This window comes from Mustela erminea, chromosome 6 (assembly GCF_009829155.1).
Source record: "Mustela erminea isolate mMusErm1 chromosome 6, mMusErm1.Pri, whole genome shotgun sequence".
Classification (NCBI taxonomy): Eukaryota; Metazoa; Chordata; class Mammalia; order Carnivora; family Mustelidae; genus Mustela; species Mustela erminea.
In genome coordinates this window covers 20,624,861-20,647,855 of record NC_045619.1, presented here as the reverse complement: position 1 = coordinate 20,647,855, position 22,995 = coordinate 20,624,861, and the positions used below count along the sequence as shown (strand labels likewise).

The following is a 22,995-nucleotide window of genomic DNA, read 5'->3' as shown; positions in this document are numbered from 1 at the left end:
TCCCAAGTAGGAATTATTAAACATTTACTATGTGCCAGGCAGTGCCAGATGGTTTGTATATATTATCTTATTTAATCTTTATAGGCATCTTGTGTGGGATTCTTAGTCCCATTTTATGAAACAGAGGTTCAGAAAGTGTAGTTTGTTTCAGTTTACACAGTAAGTGGGGCAGAACTGAGATTTGAACCCAGAGTCTACAAGATTATAAGCCCTGTGCTCTGAGCCACAGGATCTGTATTCCAGATCCTATAATTTATTTTTAAAAGATTTTGTTTATTTGACAGACAGAGATCACAAGTAGACAGAGAGAGGTAGCAGAGAGAAAGGGGGAAGCAGGCTCCCTGCTGAGCAGAGCCTGATGTGGGGCTTGATCCCAGCACCTTGAGATCATGACCTCAGCGGAAAGCAGAGGCTTAGCCCACTGAGCCACCCAGGTGCCCCCCATTTAGTTATCATTTACCTTTTATATTCCCCTGACTACTTCCAAAAACCCATGTAATAAAATATACTATAATAAACATAATAGCAAAGCAATTACAGTAAAGATAAAAAGGAAATCAAAAGCCCTTTGAGGCAAGGACAAATAATCACACTAAAATAATCATTTATCAGAAATGTTTGTTGAATGAACAAATGAGTGAATTAAAGTAAAATCAGAAATTTTAAGCTTATCTAACATAAGAAAACATGTAATCTTGGCAAAACTAGTTATTGTGTGGACTTTAGTAACAGGGTAAATACAAATGGTGATATCTTCAACTATAGTATTTTAGAAGAAACAGAAGTGGTCTATATATAAAAGTTATTTTTCTAATGGTATTTTTAAAAAAGATGATAAATCCTTATGAAGAATTTATGGAAGGAGCTAAGCTAATATGCTCTAGGTAGGTCTCTTTCTGGTATTCTAATGTAATGATTTGGGTTCTCAGAGGGAAAGTCCTCTTCCCAGAGAAGACGTTGCCATACAGGGGAAAGAGTGGTATTGGAAGGCTGTTGGGTTTTGGTTCAAACGCCAACACTTGGACTTTTCTGGCCATTTAGCTTTAAGCAAGCTTCTTAGCCATCTTCAGCTTCCTTAGCTATAAAGAAGGTAACAGGATCTACTTTGGAAAGTTTTTTTTAGTATCAAGGTAATTATACACAGAATGGCAGGTCAAGACATAACGAGAATGATGATTATTGTCTAGGTTTTTTTATTACTACTTGCAGCCGTGGATGCCTGAATTTGTTTCAGTTGCTTTTGTGCTTATACTTTTTTTCATGTTGTTTGTTTATATAAAGTAGATTTGGAGTTTGCTAGATAATCTATTTCGTAAAATAGGAAATGCTTCATTCTTGTGCACTGTTGTATACCTAGTGACTGGTGTAGAGCAGGGGCTCAATAAATATGTATTGAATGAATGATTGAATAAGTGAATGAATGAATGAATGAATGAATTAGGGTGAAGTGGGGAGTGCTTGTGCCCCTAACTACTACTTATCCTCATTATACCATGCATCAAGGCTTCTGATTTGGAAAACATCTTTCTAAATCACATTGTGCCTAAGGATGAGCGGTCTGAACCCTCCCTGAGATCTCAAGGGTCTGAGTGATATTCATTTGCTCCCTTTTCTACTGTTGTTGAAGATCTCTTTGATTTTCATAATCACCTTCTCTGTCCTACTTCCTTTTACATTTAGGAGGGAGAAGAAGAACTCCAGCTCTGGTTATAATTTAGATTTCATGTAATATGTCTATATGTTATAGACATATTTTGCTTATTTCATCAAGTAGATAGTAGCTTTGCTTTTTCAATATAGTGCATTCATCAATTAAGCCCAGGGAAGGAAGCCTACATTTGTGGATATTAATATTATGTTATTGCTATTAATATTCTGCTATTAATATTATGCTTTAACAAACTATCCATTATCTTCACAGAGAAGATATTACCAAAGTGATTCATAGAGACTGATGCTTAGAACTGAATTTTAAAAGTCAATTAAGAAAAAATGTTAATAAACCAGGAATTTAATACTCACAGATAGGAAATCATAAAATGAGAAAGGATGGGAGAACATCCAAGGATGGGTTTTAGAGGAAAAAAATGAAAGGAGGTGACATTGACAAAATTAAACCTAGTAATTAAAATCCAATGAGCAATTATCTATTTTTCTTTATAAAATTATGCTGGGCCTCGTTCTGATGATAATCTGATTCTCTTTGGTAAGTACAGTAGCAGAGAGGGACAAAGCTTTGAAAATGGGCTTTGTTAAAGTAACAAAGCATTCACTCTTTTCAGCTTCATCCATGATATCTGATCCCCAAATCTGATACAGACACACTCCCTTCCTCTGCCTGCAAATAGAAAAGAGGGGGATGGGCTGACAACATCTTGTGTCTGAACAATTTACCATTTTGCAATGAGATGTGTTACCTTGTCTTATATCCTCTTCATATAATAGATGATGATGTATTATTGTAGTAGGAGTAGGAGTTTATTTCTGAAATGTAAAATCCCAGAGATGGGTATAGATTTTCAGCCCAAATTTGCCTATTGCCCCAGTCCTGCTTTTAAGACACCAAACCAATAGCTTATACCTAAGGTATTAGGTCTGACTTGCTGTGCTGGACAAGGGGAGAAAATAGCCTGATCTGGTAGAAGAAGTGTTCTCAAAGGCTGTAGACTCCATAGTCTAGGAAGGAAGATTTCAGCCCCATCTGCTGAGGTGCCACCAGAGTGTCAGGTCCAGGACCTAGAAGTTTAAATTGCTGGCCAGAAACTCAAGTGTATGAAAATAACCTATTTTCCATTCTGCCATGCTGGAAAGATGTTCGATCCTGGTCATTATTGGGACTCTACTCTGGTGTGGTGTCAAGCTCTCATACACAGTAAAATTTCATCAATCATGGGACACCATCCATGATATTCACCCCTGGTGTGCCCATTGTCCTAGCCTGCAGGGGCCTTTTCTGCAGCTCCCTGGTTCCTGCACCACTCTTATGGTGCTTGAATCTTTGGAAGGTCTTGGAGCCCCTGGGCCTAGAGCCCAAATTTTCTAGAAATACACTGGAGCCATTTCCTTGGAAGTCCCCTTATTGCTCAAAGCAGAGTGGGGGTTCTTACTAACCTTCTACTTTGCAGTCTTGGGAATATCTTTCCTTTCAAGTATTAAGGGCTAGATAAACCCAAAAGTAGAATAGTCAGTTAGGGTACTTGCAATGCAGGACTTGAACACACACACACACTTTTAAAATAATTGATACTACAAAAGATCATTTTATTGATCAAAAGAAATCTAAAATCAAGTATATTTCTTCTTTAGGGAGGTTATGGGTTAGTATTGTTTCTATTTTGATATATGTTTGGAGGATGGTAATGTTGGCATTCCTTTCAGTCAGGATTTCTAAAATTTTTAATCTTGCCCCCAAACCACTTTTCTGTCTCTCTCCTCTCAGGTTACCATTAAAATCTCTTTGAAGAAGTCCTTCAGGCATATTTTTCTTTCTTGTCAGTTGGATGTGTGGGGTGCTTGGGAGAGTATAGGCAAAGAAAAGGAAATACATGGGATCTATTTCCCTTAGTAGAATGGTGGCTTTTCTGGAGGGACTGGAGAATAGAGCGACAACACATGCAAATGATCATTCCATTAATATCCTGCTTCACTGGTCATGGTAAGAAGTTATAATCATGATAGAAGCAAAATTTGACAACTGTTTATATTTAGTTCTTTTGGGGTCGAGGCAAAGAATTATAACTGCCAGGTTAAAGGGGGTTATGTTTAGAGGTGAAGTGTGCATCTCTTCTTCCTGCAAATTAATTTCAAATGACATTGATATTTCTTCCATTTGTCTTAGCTGAAGGAGGAGATATTTTCATTAATTTTTCAGCACCCAAGATGTACTCTTTAAGAAACAATATGTTTAGTTATTTTTTGTATTTTTGCCACTTGGAACAGAATTTTTTTTTTCCTAAAGTGTATTCTGCTCTACCCTGCCTTTTAAATGAAAGAAGAGGACATAACATACCTCTCTTTGCAGCTCTTGCACACTCGTTCTCAGAGTCCATTCATGTTTTGGGGAATGCTTCAGTTTCTTGCATTGTGGCCACCTCTCACCTCTCACCTCTCACCTTGCTCTTCTGTTCTCTTCAGGTTTGCTGATGAACATTTGTTATTGGAAGGGAAACCAAGCACCTCGACTGGATACCTACCAAGTAAGAGCATATGGGCTCTGGGCCAGACCCTTTGCCCAACTTTAACACAGGAACTTCAGGATGACCATTTTAATGGCATAGTCAACTTTAATTGAGGAGGGCTATTAAATAAATGTTAGGCCCAGTGTTACTTAGTGTTCTAAATTAAACTTTATAAATTAAACTAAATTAAAACTTTATAAGACACCAAGATACTGATAATTTAATCCCCTTTTTCTAGTAGACCCTAGAACAGGTCAGAAACTTGCCCAATGGTCTTAGACTTAACATAAGTTTTTCAAACTACCTGTCACAATCCATGGATGGGTCATGAAAACAATCTAGTTGGTCAAGGTCAGTGTTTTAAAAATCAGAATAAAATTAAATAGAAAATATCAGAACAGATACACATAGAAAGCCTAAGCATTTTTTTTTTTTTTTGCAAACTTCCATTTCAGTTACACATGCGTGAATGTGTGTGTGTACATTTGTGTACTGTATTGTGGTATGAAATTTATTTGTTATCATGGGTCACAATCCAAAATATTTCAAAAGCTCTTGTCCATACTCCCCCATAGAATAAGGTTGTTAGAAATGTGCCTTCTGGGAATGGCTGACATCGGAACTCCTGACAACCAAAGCAGATGAGAAGAATAGTCTACTCGTTATTCCAGAAAGGGTAGAGTTTCCTTATAAAGCTGTGGACATGAAACTATTGATGAAGCACTTGGGATATTTGGTTGAATTAAAAAGGCCATCCAGGGGGTGCCTGCATGGCTCAGTGGGTTAAGCCGCTGCCTTTGGCTCAGGTCATGATCTCAGGGTCCTGGGATCGAGTCCCGCATCGGGCTCTCTGCTCAGCAGGGAGACTGCTTCCCTTCCTCTCTCTCTGCCTGCCTCTCCATCTACTTGTGATTTCTCTCTGTCAAATAAATAAATAAAATCTTAAAAAAAAAATTTGTTAAAAAGGCCATCCGGGACCATCCCAAGGAATCATCGAAATCACTGAACACCTTCACTATTAGTAGACACTGTCTATCTTACCATAAAGGACAACAGCTGTTATTGTCCAGAATTTACTGTAGAGTAGACCCTGTTTTAAATGCTTTACATACAGGCTCTCTTTTCACCTTTATAGCAACTTTTATGAGGTTGGTGTTACTGCCTACCGCTTAAGGTGAAGACCCTGGGATACACAAAGGGTGACTAAGTTGGATGCAGCTTGGTGTCTACACCACCACGTCTAATTTAGAGGGAGGGAAATTGATACCCTATCTTCCCTCAGAGTCTGTTCCCTCAGTGTTTAACAACTTCGTATTTTTCCTGATGAAAAGATTTTCTCTGAATGTAATTCAGATTGCTCATGCGGCAGTTGAAGCCCTTTTCCTCTTTGTCTCCTTTGTGGCGGCAGAGAACAGCTGGTCACCATCCCACTGACAATGATATGCCGTCAAGTAGGGGACAGTCATTGTCCTCCTTCCGAACCAACAATATCAGCTCCTTGAACCATTTTTCCTCAGCCCCATTTTCCACCAAACCTTCAATTACTTCTTTGTTTCTTTCAGTTCTTTGAGAATGGCTCCACAGTTTAACTCCTTACCAGACCTGGATGTGAGCCAGGATAAGGTTCAGGCACTTCTAGTTCATGTTCCTCTGAATTTCCCTAAGATGGACACCACAAGCCTGATTTCTAATCTGCATTCAACCTCAGGAGCCCCTCCCAGAATGTCCACACCCAGATCTTGGCTTCCTATGCAGGCACTCACAACCGTAGAGGACACAGAGATCTTCATTGACCTTCACTTCATTGTGTGCTAAAGCTTATCATGGTGTCCTTAGTTGTGCCCCCTTCCCTGGGGGTGCCCTCTCCTGCTTTCCAAATAGCCTCACAACTCTCCCTTTCTTTAAAGGCTCTGCTCTGCCTGATGACCAGGAGAGTGGACTCTCACTCACCTCTGACAAGATGCACACATTTTCTGTTTCCCTGTAAGCTCTTTTGACTTTCTGCCTCAGAATCTTTGTGTATATGTCATTCATTTAAAACACTAATTTGCAGTTTAATTTTTAAAACAGACAGTATGTGCACATAGTATCCAATTCAAAAGGTACAAAGAAGTACACACTGCAAACATTTTTCCCTAATATCTTGTACCCCAGAGGTAGGCAACCAGAGTTACCAATTTCTTATATATCATTCCAGATACATCCTATGTATCCCATTTGTAATTTTATGTGTGTGTGTATGCATACATATACATATATATACATATACAAACATGTATGTGTATGTATATAATTACATGTGCAAATGTGTGTGGATCCACAAATTGGATAACTACTACAAACATTTTTCTGTACCTTCTTTTCAATGAGTAGTTTAGCTTGGATTCTGTTCCATTATGAGTTCATAAAGAGCGTCCCCATCTTCTTTATAGCTGTATAAGTTTCTATTCCATGGATAGATCCTAATTAATGTCAGTCTCTACTGAGGCACATTTTGTTCTAAGAGCGTAGGCTTCAGATCAGACTACCTTGACAGAGTTCTGGCTCATCACTAATTAGCTATATGGTGTTGGGTAACTTCTTTGTGCCTCAGTTTTCTTCTCTGTAAAATGGGAATTGCAATAGTACTTCCTCCCTAGGGCTGTTGTGGGGATTAAATATGATAATCAGTGTAAAGTGCTTAGAACAGTGTGTGTCAAATAGTCAGCTCTCCAGTAAATATTAGCTTTTGATTAGGTTGTTTCCCAAGTTTTGCTATTGGATTCTATGCTGCAGTGAACAGCCTTGAATATAAGAGTGAGATCAAGTATCTAATAGCCCTCCCAGCACAAGCAGAGGTCAATCAGAATGAGGCTGGGCACGGGGCTGACGCATGGTCCTGAGGTATCAGGCATGACCTCTTGAGTTGCCCTGTTGCAGCAAGGTCTGGAGGTTTGAGAGGAGGAGCTGAATGACAGGGCAGAAGTGGGGTGCTGGGTGGGCTCAGGGCAGCTGTGTTTACCAATATATCAGGAAGAATTTCAGTATTTTAACAATCAGTGCAGCACATCTGGAGCATACCAGGTGAATTTAGCTCTATGTTTAAGTATCATTTCACACATGATCATATGAGTATTTTTAGGATAGATTCCTGGAAATGGGATTACTGGGTAAAGGGTTATGCACCCTTGCAATCTGTCCTTAGAGATTGTACCAATTGACATTCCTACCAGCTATAGATGGGAGTGCTTGTTTCTTTATCCTCACTGGTACAGTATGTTAGCAGACTTCTTTTTATCTGTGCCCATCTGATGGGTGAGAAATGATATCTCGGGGTAACTTGCATTTCTCTTATTACAACTGAGTGTAGATGTCTTTTTATGTGTTACTGGCCATTTATTTGTCATTTTTTGTCTTTTATTAGGATTCTTATTATGATTGAGTCTTGATGTCATTTTATATGTGTAATGTTCATGTGTATATCTTTTCTATGTATCCTATTTGCATGTGGTTTTACCCATTTTTCTTTCGTGTTGTTGAACTTTTTTTTTATGGATTTGTAGGAGCTCTTCATATATCATATGTCATTCATTTGCTTACTTACCATGGACATTTTTTTTTTAAAGATTTTATTTATTTATTTGACAGGCAGAGATTACAAGTAGGCAGAGAGAGAAGGAAGCAGGCTCCCTGCTGAGCAGAGAACCCGATGCGGAGCTCGATCCCAGGACCCTGGGATCATGACCTGAGCCGAAGGCAGAGGCTTAAACCCACTGAGCCACCCAGGCGCCCCACCATGGACATTTTTTGAGCACCTATAGTAGGCTTGGTTCTGTGCTAGGACTGGAGAGAGATTAAAAAAAACCCAAACACCTCAGGACTTGCCTTCAAGGAGCTTACAAACTAGTGAGGGACATACATAAGGAAGTAAACAGTTGCAATAATGAATAAAAAATATGTTGAGAGGGGTGAACATGGGGTGCTTTGAGGGTACAGAGAAGAGATAACATTCATATGAACTATGCTGATTAGGGAACTCTGCAAAGGGTAAACAAAACCTTTGAATAGCAGATGTTTAATAAAAGATTGTTCTATGTGTAAAGACTGATGTTTTAAGTACCTGGTTGGCTCCTGTGTTTCAGAATCATTTCTAAGGAGACCAGCATCATGATTTTCATCATATCCAATTCTGCTCCATAGTTATGGCCTATATTCAGCCTCTGAAACACAATAGGAATAGTGTAAATACAGTATCACCACCACTGTAGAGCTCTGAAAATATGCCTTCTTGATGATAAGTAGCCTTGTCCGCACTGAAGAAAGATAGCTTACCATTGAGCCATCAGCTGAATTACTCCAACAGATGGGGGCCTTTTCAAAATAAAATGGGCCATGTCCCCAAATGTGTTCTTTGTTCCACCTATTAATAATCTTTAGCAACCTTTGGGTTTAAAATGCAGGTTGGGCATAATACAACACTCAGGCCCAACACTGACTTTCATCTTTCTATTATATCTTTTATTGAGAACCTGCTGCGAATATTTCACATCCAATTAACCCATATAGCAGCACATGGCATTAAATGGGTCATCCTATTCTAAGACTTTTTTTTGGTAAGAGTTGAATGCAGTTTGGACAATCCACTCCAGCTGGGGCTAGAACAATTGAATGCGAGCCTCGGGCAGAACAAAAGTTCTAAACAGCTTCCCTTATGTGTTGTTCCTAGTGCACAGCAGACTTTTGAAACAGTGTAGGTCATAAACCTTCTAAGCAGCTTGTAATTTATCCACCAAGGGTGAAAGAATGCCATGTTCCTATTAGGAAGACTTCATGTCTGCATTAATAGACTGGACCAGTTACATAATTTGTGGGGCTCCATGGAAAATGAAAATATGAGACCTTTTGCTAAACAATTATTAGGAATTTTTAAAACAATAACAATACAGCATTCAAACACACAGGGCCTTCTAAGTGAGGGACCCCTTGTAACTGCAAAAGTTACATTTTCATAAACAGCCCTGTTAATGAACTTCAAGAATCTGCAATGGGTTAGCACAGACCCCTGGAGCCACAGATGTGGAAGGGACCTTGGCTGTCATCTGGTTGAACATCCTCATTTGGTAGGTGGGGAAATTGGGGTTTAGAGAGATTAGATGAGTTGCCCCCAAAATACCAGTAGGGAAAAGCAGTGGCAGATCTGTAACTATAGACCTATAGACATGATATGCCTAAAATATGTGAAGAAGAGAGGTACAGATTACTTGTCACACCCTGAAATTTATAATTTCACCTACTATAAAACCATGACTTATGTTATACTTTTTAAAAGTAGCTAATTTTGTGTACCTTTGAAAGTTCTATCACGTTTCTGTCCATTGCATTTTCCTACCAGGGAATACAAACGGGATATGTGTCCCTTCTCTGTTCCCCGGGCTTCCTTCCCCACCAAACTATGCCCTGAATCTAAGCCTCATTAGCCCAGATTCTATGATCTTTTGACTAAGTAGTGCTCAGTCTAGATCTAACCAGTGTTGAGTTAGATTTACTCTGTGATCTTACAACCGTGTGTGTGTGTGTGTGTGTGTGTGTGTGTATGTGAGTGTGTGTGTATAGTATATATTACATATATAGGCCTCATCAACACACACATATGTAAGTAAAATAAAAGCTCCGTTAATTGGTACATACCTTTCTACTTACAATGGAAATATTTGCTATGCTATTTTTTTTTAAAGATTTTATTTATTTATTTGAGAGAGAAACAGTGAGAGAGAGCATGAGCGAGGAGAAGGTCAGAGAGCAAAGCAGACTCCCCATGGAGCTGGGAGCCCGATGCGGGACTCGATCCCGGGACTCCGGGATCATGACCCGAGCCGAAGGCAGTCGTCCAACCAACTGAGCCACCCAGGCGTCCCTGCTATGCTATTTTAAAACATATGCTATTTCATTGAAAACAAGCAAATGCTGGTCATCATCCACTAATTTGATTTTATGAACCACTAATGGGTCATGTCACACAGTTCAAAAGGCACTGCTTGAATGTCCATGTTGCTTCTGTACTGGGAGGGGTAAGTGAGGACTGAAGACATCTCAAAGGACATTTCCTCTGAAAAAAGAAGCACCCACAAGGCCCCCAAGTGTTGAAGAAGGACAAGAACTAGACATATTGAGATCCTATTGGGAGAATATAAATTAGCATGATGTTTCTGAAAGCAGTTTGCTAAGTTTATTGTAGAATCTTAAAAATGTGTTCACTCTGAACAATTAACTCTAGAAAAACAGGCTAAGGAAATAATCTTAGATGTAGCCAAGGATTTAGCTACAAAGGATGATCATTGCAATATTATTTATAATGGAGGAAAATTGGGAAAAAAGTCAAAGTTTCAATAGTAGGCAATTGATCAATGAGGGCTTTATATCTATGAAATGAATGTTATATTGCCATTAAATTATGTTATATATGTAATGAAAGATTCAGTGATATTAAAGTATTTCTGATACAATAAGAGGAAAGCATATTCAGAACAGTATATAGCATGTGGTATTTTTTTTATGAAAAGAGAAGATGTGATATATGATATATCTATTTGCATTAAAAATTAAGAAGAATATAATATCAGTGTTAATAGATTATTCTATGATCCTATGGATTGTAAGAATATAAGTAAATTTTATTTCTTTCTTTATGATTATCTGTATTTTCTGTTTTTACACTGACAGTTTCTACTTATCAGTTAAAAACAACAATAATAAAGGACCTCTCCAAAAAAATGGGGCAGGGAAGATATAGAATGCAAAGTGCATTTGATCTAGGATGAGTGGAGAAACTAGCTTCTAAAGTACAATATAGTAATGTTCTATCTTATGGGTTAAAACGGGTTGTGAATATATATTTTTTTATTTGAAGAACCAATATTGTTTCTTTTTAAAAGTTTTTAATTTAGGGGTGCTGGGTGGCTCAGTTGGTTAAGCGACTGCCTTCAGCTCAGGTCATGATCCTGGAGTCCGCGGATCGAATCCCACATCTGGCTCCCTGCTTGGTAGGGAGTCTGCTTCTCCCTCTGACCCTCCCCCTTCTCATGCTCAATCTCTGTCTATCATTCTCTCTCTCTCTCAAATAAATAAATAAAAATCTTAAAAAAAATTTTTTTAATTTAAATTTATTTTAGTTAATACATAGTATATTATTAGTTTCAGAGGTAGAATTTAGTGATTCATAAGTTTTAAATAACACCCAGTGCTCATTCCATCAAGTGCTCTCCTTCATGCCCGTCACCTAATTACCCCATACCCTCACCCACCTCCCCCTCAGTAACCGTCAGTTTGTTTCCTATAGTTAAGAGTCTCTTATGGTTTGCCTCCCTCTCTGTCTTTAATCTTATTTTTCCTTCCCTTCCCTGATGTTCATCTGTTTTGCTTTTTAAATTCCACATATGAGTGAAATCATATGGTATATGTCTTTTTCTGACTGACTAATGTCATTTAGCATAACATCCTCTGGTTCTAGCCACCCTGTTGCAAATGGCAAGATTTCATTCTTTTTGATGGCTGAGTAATATTATGAATATTTTATTTTTAAAATGCTCTGATCATTAAGACTGGCTGTCCAGGTTTGGATGAGTGTCCTGCTGTGTATTTCACCATCTATAGGATGGCTATCCCTGCAATGTGAACCTAGTGAATTAGTGAGTCATTTATTTTATTTTATTTTTTTAAAGATTTTATTTATTTATTTGACAGAGAGAGACCACAAGCAGGCAGAGAGGCAGGCAGAGAGAGAGAGGAGGAAGCAGGCTCCCCGCTGAGCAGAGAGCCCGATGCGGGACTCGATCCCAGGACCCTGAGATCATGACCTGAGCCGAAGGCAGCGGTTCAACCCACTGAGCCACCCAGGCGCCCTAGTGAGTCATTTAAAAGTTGATTGCAGAGAGATGGGTCAGACTCCCATGGTTTCTAGTTTCCAGAAGATTTCACATTTTATAGTGGGGGGCTTGCTAGTGCTTCTCTTTGCTGTTTTCATGCCATGCATTTTCATGTGATATTTCATGTTGATTTTTACAGTAACCCTAAGAGTCGGGCATTGTTTTCCATTATATTATTTTGGGGGAGGAAACTAAGACCCCAAAATTGACTTGCTTAAGGTCATGTGACAAGACCAGAGTCAGGACTCATACTCAGGTCCCTGACTCCAATACCCACACTTCTGGCACTGTGGCCCCTACCATGTTGTCTTCGGTCTTACAAATTTTCTCTGGTTTTGAGAGCACAGCCTCTTTGGGGCTATAGTGCCTAACCAGAGAAAAGAAGTTACTTAAGGCAGTAGTAAAAGGACTGCTGCAGACTAACTTCTTAAAGACTCGGTTTTGGGACAAAGATTCACTAATAGCCAGGCCTGAGCCAATGGAGAAAGAGCCCAACTCAACTCTCCAGGCTTTCTTTCCTTCCCTCCCTTTCTATTTTACTGTTCTCTTTGTGGTCATTCCCTGTGAAGCTGCGTGCCCTGTCTCTGTTCTCTGACTGTGGTGGTCACCCATGTCTCCTGCTCCTAGGTTAGGTCAGACCTTTGCTATTTTAACATTCAAAGTTTACCTGTTCTGCTTCACATTTGCTTCAGGATCTTTGGTGCTTTTGATCTATGAGGAACTCATTCATTAGGGTGGGTTGGGGAATTTTCAATTAAAAAAGGAATCTTTGAGAAGATAAAGAAGCCAAAGCATTAATTAAAAAAATGGGAATTTCTAGGAATAGAGATTTTTTTTTTCAGAGTGGCTTTTATGTTATACATCTAATATTATACCAGAGTTGATCACTAACAATATGTTAATGACTTCCCTCATCTCTCTCTTATTCAGCAATTAATTAAAATATCCCAATACTGATAAGCATTTCATAAATATTTTGATCTTACTTTGCCAGCCGTAATAATGTAATAAAGTAAAGGAGGACTATATTAGCTTTGGAGAAAACAAGTCCAAGTTTTGCATTGGTGGTTCAGTGGTAGAATTCTCGCCTGCCAAGTTTAAGGTCCCAGCTTTGTTGCTTTTGACAAGTCACTGATCACTAGGTCTTGCTTTCCTCATCTGTAAAATGGAGATAACACTTTCTATTTTCTAACTTACAAGGACTAGATGGAAGAGGCTCTCGTGCCCTTGGTGGACTGCTGAGTTGGCTTTCTCTGGCTCACAAGAGCCATTTGTTAAATTTTCAGGAACTTCTGAGTGGGTTGGTAAACATAGCCACATTAAAAAATTAAAGTATATAGGGGCGCCTGGGTGGCTCAGTGGATTAAAGTCTCTGCCTTGGGCTCAGGTCATGATCCTAGGGTCCTGGGATCGAGCCCCGCATTGGGCTCTCTGCTCAGCAGGGAGCCTGCTTCCTCCTCTCTCTCTCTGCCTGCCTCTCTGCCTACTTGTGATCTCTGTCAAATAAATAAATAAAATATTTTTAAAAATTTAGAGTATATAAACTTACAATTAAATACATTGTTTTAATATTTTATTTATTTATTTATTTGACACAGAGAGAGAGAGAGAACAGAAGCAGGCAGAATGGCAGGCAGAAAGTGAAAGAGAAGCAGACTCCCTGCTGAGCAGAGAGCCCAGGACCCTGGGATCAGGACCTGAGCCAAAGGCAGACACTTAACTGCTGAGCCACCCACCCGCCCCTAAATATATTTTTTAAAAAGATATGATAAATGTTTAAAACTCCTCACTTGCTGGTTATTGTGCTGTATTTTGCAATTATATATGCTCCTCTGGTTATTCACATCTACTGTACCCATAAGGTGGAAATACTAAGTAATGGTGTACCAATGAACCTGTTTCCCAACCTTGTGTTACCATCTGGTTGACAGTTTGACCATGATGAGAACATTTACATGACAGAAATGAGCAAAAAATCCATGAATTTGATTTGATTTGATTTGATTCATTGTTTTGTCTGAGGCAAGCAGGGCTGGCAGACAGAATTTGGTCCATTGATATTTTGGAACAACCTGCAAACTAAGAAGAGGTTTTCTATTTTTAAAAGATTGTAAACTATGACAGAGACCAGATGTGGCTGCAAAACCTAAAATATTTATTTTCTGGCCCTTGCAAGAAAAGTTTGCCATCTCTGGGCTAGGTGGAATAAAGATTAGAAATGTGTCCTTAGAACTTAGGAGTGTGTCCTGATTATAGCTTTACATTGTGAGGAGCACATACACAAAAATGAAGGCATGTCTTTCAAGGTCTGAAAACTATTATCTGATTCAGCCAAGAAGCTGCTCATGTTACTGATTAATGAAAGAGTTTCCAACATATATATTGGAACTGAAAGAGGGTGTGATTTAATGGATGTAATTTGTGTGAGGGTAACAGTTCAACAATATATCACACATGTGATTTCATGACAGCAAATGCATTGGGAAAAACATTCGTGGAACAGAATGCAGTTCCGTTGATCAAATCATGGTTGAAAATCGGTGAGCAATACAAGAGTTCGGCGAAGCTAAGTGAAAGCATTCTGTGAGGGTCGGTGGACTTCATGGAATTTACAATATACAAAAACTTTGTGTTATGTTATTATTTGTGAAATATGTTACACATGTCTAATATCTAAAAAGTAACATGAGCGTGTGTGTGTGTGTGTGTGTGTGTGTGTGTGTGTGTTGTCTGTCTTTGAGAGAGCGTTCCTGGCACACCTACCTCCCCATCCATATTTCTTCACAACTCCTCTGTGTTCTTAGTTGAAAAACACGGGCCTTCCCTCCTTCATGGGATTCTGCAAGCTACTCCAGGCTCAGAGCTTTTGCTGTTGCCTTTTTCTTACCCTGAAATTTTCTCCTTCTCAATACCTTTCATTCCCAATGCCAGAGATCCTTCAGATCTAGTTCTGGTTAGGCAGATATGATAGCATCAAATGCCCAAGGGAAAAGAGTAGTAACTAATGCTTAGTTGGCAAGTCTATGTATCAGACACTCTTTATGAACAGCACTTTGCACATATTAATTGATTTAATCTTTACAATAACCCTGTGAAATAGGTAGTAATTATATGTCCATTTTACAGATGAGGAGACATAGAGATGTTAAGTAAAATCCTAAGGTCTAGCAAGTAATAACAGTAATAACAGATCCTAGCAAGTAATAACAGATCCAACTTCAAATCTCAGCTCACAGGCAGCAGAGCTGAGATTTGAACCCTAGTGATAAGTTCCTGAGTCTGTGTCCTCAACCATCAGCCTCCATGGCTGCTAGGGGGAATGAAATCACAATACAGGCTCTTGCCATCCAAGAAGAATTGGTCTGGGAATCATGCAGGAGTCCTTCGGTTATCCCAGAGCTGCAGAGCAAGGTGTGTGTCGACACAGACTCTTCAAATGGGACAGGAGGATTTATGGGGCTGGGTTCCCCCTCTTCCTGTGATGGTGTGTCCGGGGGCATGCTTCAGTACATAGGGGGTCCATGGGTTTAGGGAGTGTGAGCCTGTAGGACCCACAGAGGCTACTTAATAAGAGAAGTAAACTGTAGCACTCCTAAGGGGTTTGAATGTAGACCTTCCACTAACTTTACAACGGGGAACATTGGTGGATGCGCATATACGGACACTCACACACACACACACACACACCACACACACCCATGTGTGCACATGCTGCCTTGGAAAGTTCTTCTTTTCCCAGTCACTCATTGATTTTTGCTAACAAATAATTATGCAGTAGTTTTCCATGAGAGCACTATGAGAAGACCAGGGATGGATACAAAGGCAAGTTGACTACCATGCTTTTCCTCCAGAAATTTTGTTCTTTTAAAGGGATATGTGGGTAACTATTATATACAAGATCAGAGGAATTAAGGGACAATGAGAGAACTACAAATAAAGGATGAGAAGGGTTTGGTGGGCAGAGTAGGGGAAGATGAGGCATGGGGATGGCTTCAGGTAGAACACAGCACTTGTGGTGAACCTGCCAGACCTGAGGATATGAAAGGAAGGTGATTTAGGTAAAAGGAGGAACTTGAGCAAAGGCAAAGAGCCAGGAGAGGTTGGCATAGGTGGGTAAGAGGTTAAGGTCTCTTGAAGAGACAGGATGTAAGAAAATGCTAGAAAGATGGATTAGAGCTAGACTGTCAGATGATGAAAGGAGTTCTAAATGTCAGACCAAAGCATTTAAAATTGATTTTTATGGCAGTGGGAACCCACTGGGGGATTTTGATTAGCAGAACACCTAGGAAGTTGCTTGCTGGGTACATAGTATGCAGATGACCATTTAATATCAGTTCAATTGATAAAACAATTAGTTCAATTGATAAAACAAAATTGAAACTTATTGGGTGCTTGCTGTAGGTCAGGCACCTTTCAAACATTTTGCACGTTTTTAACAATGCATGTAATTCTCACCACAGCCCATGAGATACTGTATCTCTACCTTATAGAGGAAGAAACTAAGACTCAGAGAGGCTATATGTCTTTCCCAGGGTTGTGACAAACAAGTAGGCATCTGACTGGAGCCCATGCTTTATATCGCCATGCAACTTGAGAAACGGAGGGGAAAAAAAATAAAGAGAAAAGAGGTATGAGGCCGATGCTGTTCTTCAGAAAGGAGGCCGTGGTAGGCCCAAATTAGCAGAGGAACAGGGTGGGTTGGAAATAAGAGACAGTCCAAAGATAGAATCCACATGGATCTGTTATTACTTGCTATAGGAGGCCCAGGAGAGGGAAGGGTCAAGAAGGCTCAGTTGCTAACCTCAGTCCCTGGGAGGTGGTGGAGCTATTAAAAGAAATTAGGGGGGAGGGGAAAGGACAGTTCAGTTTCAGACCAGCCTGCAGAAACCTGGGGACTCAGAACCCTACCAAGGAGCCTGAGGAGATTCGCTTTAAAAGCTGAGCTTCAGGGTTTCTTGGACAGGTCCCATTCTTTTCTTTGGGGCTGTGGGAGTTTGTCCTGGGAATCTCGAGGCCCTCCCAAGGTTCCTTTCTATGTTTATATCATTTATCGGGGAAAGGATTGTTAATGACTAATCTGTGTTCATGAGGCACAGAGCCAAGGAAGAGATGTTGCTGCTGAGCCGGAAGGCCGTCTGTGATCATCCACAGCTTTTACTAGAACTCCCTCCTCTTTCTCCTCCTCCTCCTCCTCACCCTGCTGTCTCCTGGAATCACCCCAATGCAAACCCAGGTTCTGAGCATTTGCAGCAAAAGTGCTGTGATTTGAAGAAGAAGATTGGCCTCAGAATCCTCCGAGGGCCTTGAAAGTTCATCTCCAACCTGAGACAATCCAAGTGAGTACCTAATTCCTCTGGGGCCAGGTATCCATCTGAAGGCAGCAGAGGGGAAGTGATAACTTTCATTTAAAATTTCTCTTTAATATCAGGAAGTTTGATCGATGGATGAATTCTAAGTTACTAGAGTCTAATGCAAAATCCTGAAAACGAGAAGGGAAAGAAAAGGAAAGAAACTCTAAAAACAAACAAGAGGAAGCAGGAGTTCATGGGTCTCACAGTTGCTTACCTTATTGACAAATTATTTAGGAATATCTTTTAAACATTGTGGTTATCCAAGAGAATCACAGAGACAGTGAATTTTGGATATTTCTCTGTTCTGATTCCATAGACAATTTGACCTGAATAGTATGCTTTATTTTGGTGATTTATCAAATCTTGCTGTGAGTTTGGGAATACTGCTAATCTCAAATGACTTGAGATCTAGGGACAGGACGATGTTTAAGCCATGCATAACTGAAATAAAATTTTTCCTAGAAGAAGAGTAGGTTTAAAAAGCTTTCTCTTTTGATTTTGGTTGTAAACTTGGTTTCCACTTACAGTATTAATATTGGATGGAAACACTAAAAAAGATGGAAAATGTTAGGAAGAACTTTGAGATTAAAATTGTCCAAGGTCTGAATCTACAGATAAAACATTGGCTTGTCCACTTACTGCCATAGTGAATTGGGCAACTAATTATAAGGTGATTCTGGATTGTTTCTCTTTATTGAGTTTTTATTTCGAGGGGGGGAGGGGATACTCACGACTCACTTTGGATTCTGTCCTTGGGAAACTCACCTGAGTTTTAAAGAAATCTGATATTGCCTCTGGGGCTGCCTTAGATAAAGGGACCTCAGAGTATCGACAAGAGAAGTAGAGCGAGCCATCACTGGGTTTCTAGCTGTGATTTTATGAAATGATAAACACTTCATCTTTGAGTCACCCCCTCCTCCAAATGATGGACCTATGCCATTTGCACCGTGGACTCTTCTGTTTTGCTGAGAATGTTGCAATGTGGCTGATGCAACTTGGAGGTAGCTGATAATTACCACTTAGGGACAGCACACACTTGTTCTGAGACCCTCCCTCAGTATCTGCAACTGTGTTTTCCTCCAGACTCCTCTGCCCTCTTTCCAGAGTCCGAGAGGGAAAGGAATGTACTCTGGTCTTCCCACACCTTCCATGCCTCCCAAATCTGGTCAGATTGTGATGCAACACCTGGTAGTACTTTGTAAGGAATGGAAAAGAAATATGTGTGTCCATGAGTGTGTAGTGGAGTTTGCTGATTTTGAGTGTCTACTAATATGTCACAGGCTTTCCCTCAACTGCTTGTTTCTTTCTCACAATGAGCCTGCTTGGGAGTTTTTCTTATATTCATTTTACAGATGAGCAAACAGAGGCTCAAAGTGGACAGCTCATTTTTTTGTTTGTTTATTTTTTGAGTAAATTCTACCTACAACGTGGAGCTAGGACTCACGACCCTGAGATCAAAAGTCACATGTTCTACCACTGAGCCAGGCAGGCGCCCCCTCAGAGGACAAATAACCTATTCACGATCACACAGTTAGGAAGTCGCAGGTACTGAACATGAGGGCAGGTCTTTCTGACTCCAAAGTCCTTTCCTTGCTACCCTGACTTTGTCAGAAACCGGGAAACGTTGACATCAGGACTAATGGGAGAGCAGGCAAAGCAGCCTATAAACATTTTAGTGGGAAGGAGTGACGTGTTAAGCCCTAGCACAGCTGTGAGAAGTCCTAAAGCCTTGTAGAGTGTTTTCTAGTAGCTGCGCCATTAGCAGGGGTAACTGGAAACTTCCAACTGTATTTGCTTTAACCCAGAGATTAGTCTAGGAGCACTGGTTGGAGACTTCAGTCATCAGCATTTTAATTAAAGACTCCATGAGCCCACCATGGTGCTATGATTAGGGATGTCCGAGAAGAGCTTAGCACTGCTGTGGTTCGCAGAGTCTGAAGGTTATGAAAGCCAGGAGAATACACATCACCATGTGACAGATTCGAACAGACTCATGCTGTCCATAGGTGGGTGGATGAAGGAAACCATGAAGGAATATGTTCTTTTCTTTTCTTTCTTTCTTTCTTTTTTTTTTTTTTTTAAATATATTTATTTATTTATTTATTTGACAGATCACAAGTCTCTGAGTTAAAGCAAATACGGTTGGAAGTTTGCCCCTTTCCAATTTTGGTAATAAAGCAGTGTCTGCTCTTCTTCCTCTCTCCCCTTTCTTTAAGTTTCTGTCAATACAATGCTAATTGAACACAACTTGATTGTGAAGTAAAACACTGCATAGAAAAAGCAATACTTTTTGTTGTTGTTAGGTCTAAGTATCACAACAGAGTTCTGACTGAAATGAATATATAGGAATATAATTTTTGATTAATTTTTATTTTTCAAGATAAAATCCTAATAAAACTTTGAGATTTTTACTTCCTGCTCTAAATAGAATCAATGCTGTGTGAACATACTGTGCACTTGTGCCAAGGTTTATCCAGGAATGATATTTAAGAGTTAGAATTGCATTTTACTTTAATACATACTGCTCAAGGGCCCTCCAAAAAGATGAAAATCTATGCCCCCACTAGTAGTCTCTGAGAATACGTATTATCATGCAAAAAACTTTCAATAATCTGATAGGTGGAAATGGTATCTAGTTATATTAATTTGCATTTTTCTGATTATTAATCAGTTTCAGATGTTTTATATGTTTATTGGCCACTTTTATTTTCCTTTTGGTGAATTTTCCCTTTTATATCCTTTGCCAATTTCTTTCCTGGATTGTTTATCTTTTCTGTTTTTATTTATAGGAGTTATTTATGTATTGTTTGTACCCGTTTTTGGTTACTATTTATGTTGTAAATATTTTCTCCAAGTTTGTTTCATATATTTAGCTCTGTTTATGGTGTCTTGATTTCTTTTTGAGTTTAAAAAGTCAACTTTATTCTTTTCCTATTTATTTCTTGTCTTAAAAGTTCTTCTTAACCCTTTTATTCACAAAGATCATGAATGTGTGTTCCTATATTTTTCCCAATAATTTTATAATTTTTAAAATCTTTAATCCACCTCAGACTTATTTTGAAGAATGATACAAGATAAACATCTTTAATTTTTTTCCCCCTAAAGGAATAGTCAGTTTTCCGGACACTAATTCTTGAATAGGTCATCCTTCCCCCTCTGGTTCCTGCTGAATCCACCAATTACGGCAGAGAAAACAGATGGCTGCTTGGAACATAGCATGTGATTTCCTTTCCTATAGCCATCCCCACTGCATGCCCTCTGCCTAGTCTAATGCCTGCTTAAGATTAAATTCAAGAGGCAGCCCTCCACCCTCAGAAAGGTTTCCTAGTCACGTGAACACTTGACACTCACCAATGATTCCCATTTAGAATAGAATCAAAACTCTTTAGCACAGTCAACAGGACCATATGAAAGCTGTCTTGTCTCAGGCCTCATGTCTTATACTGTCCCTTTGTCACCCATCTCCAGCCTCATTGGGCTTTTGCTGTTCCTGCCATGTTCCAAGCTCAGGCTCTTAGCACTTGCCGACTCTCTGCCTTTGGTTTTAATTGCCTCTTGCACGGCTTACTCCTTAACCTCCACTTCTTATCTCAAATGTCCACTCTTCACAGAGTTCTTCTCGGTTAACTCTGTCCAAAATAGTGTCCAATGGCATCACACTATCCCTTGTCCCCTTTATTTTCTTATTATCACCAGTGGAAATCTCACTTTTTGTTTATTTGCAAATTAACCATCTCTTCCCCTATGTTGAATGAATTGATGAATATCCTTGCTTATGCTCCTGAAGGGACTTGTGCTTACCTCCGTCATAACAACTCCCAGACTATTTTAATGGGGTTTTCCTTGCTGGACATTTCCACTGAACTTCTTGAAGGATCATGATTTTTTTTTGTCTTTATATACCTGGTGCATATATGCCTGGTGACTCTGTGACTGACACAGAGTCAATAAATGTATATTGACTGAATAAATAAGTGCATAAATGAATTCACTTAGCATTGACATTGGAAATTGACATTGAGATGCCATTTTAAAAAGAGTTAAACAAGCTACTTTAAAGAAAATACTTTTTTTAGATGCCAGTGAAACAATAGCCAACATATCATATTATTCATTTGGGAGATTATAATCAACTAATATTATGTAACAAGCTACCCCAGAACTTAATGGCCGAAAAAGATAATGATTTATCACTTCTTTTTTTAAAAAAAAAGATTTTATATATTTATTTGTCAGATTGAAAGAGAGAGAGCATAAGCCAGTGGAGTGGTAGGCAGAGGTAGGGGAAGAAGCAGGTTCCCTGCTGAGCAAGAAGCCCAATGTGAGATTCGATCCCGGGGCCCTGGGATCATAAAAGCGAAAGGCAGACTCTTAACTGACTGAACCACTCTGATTTATCATTTCTTATAATTCAATGGGTTGGCTAGTTGGTGCTGCTTTTTCCTGGGCTCAATCATGCAACTGATTTCAACTAGAGTATCAACTAGGTCTTACTTCCACGACTGGGTCCTTGATGTTGCTGTTGGTTGGGATGCTTGCAATGGCTAAGTCTCTTTTGCCTGGAGTATTTCATTACCGGTCTCTTTATGGTTTGATGGTCTCAGGACATCATTCCAAGAGGGTGAAAACAGAAGCCACAGGTCTCTTGAGCCTTAGCCTTGGAATAGAACAATTCTGTTGGTCAAAGCAAATCACAATAATAACAACTCATTAAAGGGGTGGAGAAATAGACTTCACTGCATAGTGGGAAAAACTGCAAAGTCAGTTTTTGGTTCAAGATTACACTGGTATCACTACAGCAATTTGCGTAACATTTTCTGGATCTTTTATGAGCCTTTTAAGGACTTACTCTGTGCCTGAAAACAACTTCTTGACCATTCTGAATATAGCAGATTGTAGGGAAAAGGAGACAGCTTTCCTGACTATGAAGAGTAAACATTAAGAAGACAAAACACTATTTCTGGTAATTCTCAGGAAAGAGAAATTAACAAAAGGAGATTTGGGAGGGTTATTAAAACTATTTCCCAGGGTGTTCAATTCCATGTATAAAATGGATAAGAGGTTTTCAACAGGAATGGATACAGTTCACTAATTAGGGATCCATTGTGGGAAAACAGCCTCAGTTATCAGGTTTTGTATGTGATTTAAAAAATCCTTCTTCAGGGGCACCTGGGTGGCTTAGAGGTTTAAGCCTCTGTCTTCAGCTCAGGTCATGATCCCAGGGTCCTGGGATCAAGCCCCATGTCGGGCTATCTGCTCAGCAGGGAGCCTGCTTCCCCCTCTCTCTCTCTGCCTGCCTCTCTGCCTTCTTGTGATCTCTGTCAAATAAATAAATAAAATCTTTTTTAAAAAATCCTTCTTTAGTTTTTATGTGTGTTCTTGGACATTTCAATTCACTAATGATCCAGTGGCCCAAACAAGACTGATTCTAAAGGTGGTTGGTTATCTGTGAAGGTATACTATTCAGTTTCCATTTGTGCATTCAGTTAGTTTATTCATCCATCTTCTGATGCATTCAATCAACAATATTTCTTGCATTTCTACTATGTGTCTGGCAGTCTGCTA

At 39.4% G+C, this 22,995-nt stretch overlaps 1 protein-coding gene across 1 annotated transcript in view; it reads left to right on the top strand.

The window, feature by feature from the left end:
* The first annotated feature begins 17,191 nt into the window (after window positions 1-17,191).
* NR1H4 (nuclear receptor subfamily 1 group H member 4) overlaps window positions 17,192-22,995 on the top strand; it is a 64,871-nt gene continuing 59,067 nt past the window's right edge. Inside the window, exon 1 of the mRNA XM_032346638.1 lies at window positions 17,192-17,415. The gene's annotated coding sequence lies outside the window, so the exon portion shown is untranslated. The remainder of the gene's footprint in view (window positions 17,416-22,995) is intronic.